A 5,990-nucleotide genomic window follows, 5' to 3' on the forward strand; every position below is an offset into this window, starting at 1 on the left:
TGTTTGTGGGTGCATTAATAAAACATGATTGTATAAAAACGCTTCGGCCCCTCCGAAAGAAAGAGAAAAAGGAATAAGAAAAAAAGAAAAATATGAAACAGTATTATGAATATGTGATGAATAATTCTATGCACCGTTTAGTCTGCATGCGCGTGTGTGTGAAAATAAAGAGGCGATACGCATAAGAAGCAGAATAAGAAAACAAACGGAGTGGAGTTATCTGCTTTCGGAATCTGGACAGAAAATAATAACGTATCAATTCTTGTATTTACAGTGGAGAAAAGAAAGGTGAAGTTTATGAGCCCGCACCTGACACACACAAATATACACACACACACTCACACACTGAGAACGGTGTGCGTACCTGCACATCCCAGGCCCAAAGTGTAAATATTTAAATAGCGTTCGTTTCAAATTTCAAACAATGGGAAATCATTTAAACACTCTCGCCCATGGGATGAATACGAACTTTGAATAGAGAATATAACAAAAAGTAGAAGTAGAATGGAATCAATTGCAGATTACTCGTTTCCCATGGAGCAGATCTGTTATACATACAAAATACTTCATTGAATTATATTTGTATGCATTCGGATGATAATAAAAAAAGGGAAACTTAATAAAAATGTCATTAATTTATGACTAAAACGTGGTTTAAAAAAAAAACTTAGTACACTAGAGTAGAGAGAGACTTTAGTAGACAGAGACTAGAGTAGAGAGAAACTTTAGTAGACAGAGACTAGAGTAAAGAGACTAGAGTAAATAGACTAGAATAGAGAGCCTAGAGTAGAGAGATTAGAGTAGAGAAATTACAGTAAAGAGACTAGAGTAGAAAGACTAGAGTAGAGAGACTAGAGTAGAGAGAAACTTTAGTAGACAGAGACTAGAGTAAAGAGACTAGAGTAAAGAGACTAGAGTAGAGAGACTAGAGTAGAGAAATTAAGTAAAGAGACTAGAGTAGAAAGACTAGAGTAGAGAGACTAGAGTAGAGAGACTTTAGTAGACAGAGACTAGAGTAGAGAAAGAGTAGAGAATAGACTAGAGTAAAGAGACTAGAGTAGAGAGACCAGAGTAGAGATACTTGAGTAGAAAGACTAGAGTAGAGATACTAGAGTAGAGATAATAGAGTAGAGGGACTAGAGTAGAAAGACTAGAGTAGAGAGACTAGAGTAGAGAGACTAGAGTAGAGAACTAGAGTAAGAGACTAGAGTAGAAAACTTGGAGTAGAGATACTAGAGTAGAAAGACTAGAGTAGAGATACTAGAGTAGAGATAATAGAGTAGAGGGACTAGAGTAGAGAGACTAGAGTAGATAGACTAGAGTAGAGACTAGTGAAGAGAGACTACAGTAGATAGACTAGAGTAGAGAGACTAGAGTAGTGACTAAAGTAGCATAGTTTAGAGTAGACACCTGGGTAGAAGGTAGAGTGGAGATTAAACTATAGTAGAATGAACTAGAGTAAATCAGTAGTTCGCATATTTCTCAGACTACTATAGGAAGAATAATTGTGACTATATGTTATAGTAAACTAATAGATTGAAGACACGAGTAAAAACTATATAGAACCTGGTACATGACATTTAGCAGATTAGTGAAGACTAGACAAAGAAATACAAAGAAGAAGTTGTCAGAAATGTAGAAAACATATAATGAGAAAGTTAGTTGAATGATTTTCACTGATTTTACTTCTTGGGTAAATGAAATATTTGTGAAATATTTTCATGAAAAATATATTATAAATAAATGTAAAATTAGAGCTGAAAAAATCAGAAGTGAATTAAACAAATAGTGCAACAATTATTGATATCATATAATTTCATAAACATTTTCATAGAAATATTAATAAAATAATGTTAAAATATTCAAAATTTCTATTAAAATTTTCATATTTACAATATTTTGTTTTCCTTTAATTCGATTTTTTTATTCAATAATTGGTAAAACAATGTTTTTTTTTTGCAATTTTAATTTTCCGTTCAGATTTTCAATGAAATTGCGATTATAAAATGTAAATAAAGCATTGGAATTATATAATTCAATATTTATATTGAATTAATGTGCGTCGAATTGAAATGAATAATAAAATTATACATTAATACTGAATAAATAATTAAAACGTATTGTTTGCAACAGATGCTGAATAAATCTGATGATTAAATTATTTATTATTTAATTTGAAGGAGAGAAATCCATTATAAAAGATACATGTCATCAAATTGGACAGATGTTTCGAAATTGGATTCTCTTGTAGTTTGTAATCTAGTCAGATATGTTTTGGGGATTTTGAAAGATTTAAGATATCAGTTGAAAAATTATGAAGTTTGTTGTTGCAAGTCATGGTTGTTGATATTCAATAACCGATTTACCTTTTCATATGTATTTGTATGTATAAAGTGGATAGGAATTATTATAATCTGTCGAATTTTCATGGGAATTTTACGTAATTTTGGAAATTTTCAGAAGAGGTGGAGTGTCTCTATTGAAACAGTGATTACATTTGATGTCTGCGACTATGTGTATATAATTGTATAGCAAGAAGGGCCGCACGGTTCATGTCAAAGGGATTTCGCGATGCGTGTCCAAAGGCGCGCGTTGCGTGGCAAATCATCGTTTCTGGAGGGCAAAAAGGGCCAGAGAATTGAATGAAACGAGGTAACGGTCCGCTCACTCCGGTGGTCCTACAACTTAGTAAATAGTTATTGTTAAATTACCTGGACGCTTTTGTCCACGCGCCGCCCCAAAGCAGACAACGTATGAATCCAAATTTCCCCGAATTTCCAGACGCACACGAAGAGTAAAACTGAAAGAAAAAAAAGTATGTATAAATAGGAGGCATGTCCTTCTGTATGTGAAGATGTCTTCAATGGATTTCGTTCATAACACCTGCGGTAATTACAACATCCGAATTAAAACGAAACTGCTGGAGACAGATGTCCTCGGTGGAATGAACTCGTAGCCACAGAAATTTGAATATCTCGCCCGTCGTCGGACCCAGATCCCAATCTAAATGCACTTATTTATGTGGCGGCTTTAATTAATCAAAATGCTATGAGGATATATACAGGATTCCACTTGAAGCCGAGGATGGGGAGTCGGTAGGGGAATCGTTTTATACTTGCGGAGAATTGTTATTACCTCTGGTTTTGCAACGAAAGCGTAACAAGAACGGGATGAGCTTTGTTTCTACTCTGCTGTATAATGTCATATAGCAATTTCGCAAACCCTCCGTTCGTCCCGACACACTAGAAAAAAAAAGAAGTCATGTAAAAGGGGTCGAAATGTGCAGAAGGGGTGTAACGAACTGGGGCAAAGAGATTGCAGCAGCAACAATCTCTGCGGAGCGCGAAAATAACAACCCCATAACGAAAATTACGCGAACCGCGTTATGGCAGCATCTCACAATTATGGAAACGTACAAACACGTTTACTTATTTCGCTCCGCCATCAATTTAGATGACAACGGTTTCAGTTTATTTTAATTTTATACAACCCTTTGTTTATTTAAATTACAGTTCAGTAATTTACATTTATATTTTAATATAGAAAATTCAAAATAATATTAATTTATTTTTACTTTTTGAAAAAAAAAACAATTGTTCATATTTAGAAACATGAATACAAATATTATCAATTAAGAAATTAATTAAATAACATAACTTTTTTCTATAATTCAAAGAGATTAAAAAAAATCATTTTTTTTATATTGTATTATAAGTGAAGATTATCACAAAGATTATTATGTGTAACGATTTTTATGATTAAAATATTTGATTTTTTAAAATTGATTTGAGAAGTAATTTTTTTATTGAATTTTGGACAAGTTTATATATTTGCTTCAAGGTGATTTGTCTTTGAAATGTTTCATTCTGAAGATCAACAAAACATTTATTATATGTTAATTAGAATTCATTATTTTTATAATTCCATTTTGAAATATAAAAAATATTTCAGATATCAAATATTAACCATACATTTCGATTTTATAAGTTTATATAGGATTTATTTACATAATTATCTAATTATTAAAAAAAACTGAACGAAATTTATAATAATTATATTCATATTAATAAATATTTTGTCTTTGTAAATTTGGTTATATTTTTTGTTATTGCTCAAATTTAGTTATAGTATACATTTTGTTGTACATTTAAAGTAGATTTTTAAGTTATTTATTAAGTTAGAAGTCTAATCAGTATCTCAGTATTCTGCATATATTGGTTTCATATATAGCAAAATTAATTCTAAAAATGTATTGAAAGTATGGAAACAATCAATAAATGAAAATGTATCGAATTCATCTATAAGAATAAATGTAAATAGATAAGTTATACCTAGAATTGATATAAAATAAATGAGTATATATCTAGATAGAAAATTGACATAAAAAAGGATGTTTTTAAGAAGGAAAACAAAATAACAATCAAATATTGGTCAATTTTTAGGTCACATATTTAAATTCAAACTGCTTAAGAAATGTTGTAATTTCATTACAAAGCAGAATATTCATATTTATCTTAAGTATGACTAAAATTATTAAGATTTAGAATATAACTTTAATTGGTCAGTGAGTTTCAATTCTTTCTCATATTTATGTAATATCGACAATAAAATTATGAAAATAATGTAAATCTAATCAAATTTATTGAATATCCCAATATAAAAAGGATTTAAATATAATGTGTTTATTTAATATTAAATTTGCTGAATATTTATGAAATTTGGTATGCATTGTTAGTTAATTTGTTAATAACCAATCCAATATAGATTATACAAACAAAAATATATCTACAATCAACTTTACTATTAGAATTGGAATTTATTTATTTTATTTATTAATATAATAATTAATAGTTTAAGTAGAAAAATATACAATATAAATTAAGTTTGTCTAAGAAATTAGTGATTATAGTAAACCTATGGTAGGTAGTAACATTTTCTATTAAATGTTAATATTATTAAAAGAATTCACTCTGTGCGTGACATGAAACATAAATGTCTAACAGGTGTACTAACTGCAATTGCAGCTGTAAAACTTCTAACAGACATTAATATTTTTTCAAGTGCAGTGTGTATGCAGCATTATTTTAACGTTTATTCTCGATTATGGAAACATACAGACACGTTTACATTTTTTTTTTCGGTCTGCAGTCAATTTATAAGACAATGCTTTAAGGTTTTCCTTCTTCTCTCTGCCTTTCTCCCACTAAGTATGTGTGCGTTCCGCAATTTGCATTTGAATGGAGGCGGAATTCAGAAAAAAAAATGAGAAACAAGGACGAAGGAATAATAAATAATAACTGCGCGGAGGAGTGAGTGAGTGAGTAGGGTTGGAGGAGAACGAAGGGGTTTCGGTGCAGTGCAATAATAAAGCCGGAGGCATGGTAATGAGTTGTGTATTAAAGCAGTTTTCCGCGGAAAACGTACTTTTATCGCGAGTAATTTAGCGTGAAATTCAGAGACGCAAAGTCTGTTTTTTTTTCGGTGCACATAAAGTGTAAGTGAAATTTTCATATGTATTACACACGTACATGCAAAAAAGGGATTGCTGGTAACAACGCAGTTCTTTCCTCTTATATATATTTTTTGGTTCTTCGCAAAAATATATATTCATATGCATTCGTATGCGGGGCTTCTCTCCTTTATTGTTCTTCTCCGAGCGAAAAACTGTCGGCTTCACGTTTTTTTCTTTAATTTCCATAACGCGAAACGTCTGTACGCAATTTTCGAGTTGTAATGAAGCCGTTAAAAACGAACTGGTATCATACAAATCGCGGCCCAAAAAAAATGCAATATTTGCATGTAAATACGCGATAAAGTATATGGAAAGTGCGCAAAAAGGACGTTACTATCTACCAAACGCAGCCGTTTCAAACATAAATATTTGATGTTTTCTCCCCCCGAATTCTATATTATTTTTTGTTGCGAATCCCCCCACGAAACGGATGATCCAATAAACTCCGGCGTGAATTAATCCCAAATAGGAATTGTAG

This window comes from Nicrophorus vespilloides, unplaced genomic scaffold (genome assembly GCF_001412225.1).
Source record: "Nicrophorus vespilloides isolate i.1.1-1 unplaced genomic scaffold, Nicve_v1.0, whole genome shotgun sequence".
NCBI lineage: Eukaryota > Metazoa > Arthropoda > Insecta > Coleoptera > Silphidae > Nicrophorus > Nicrophorus vespilloides.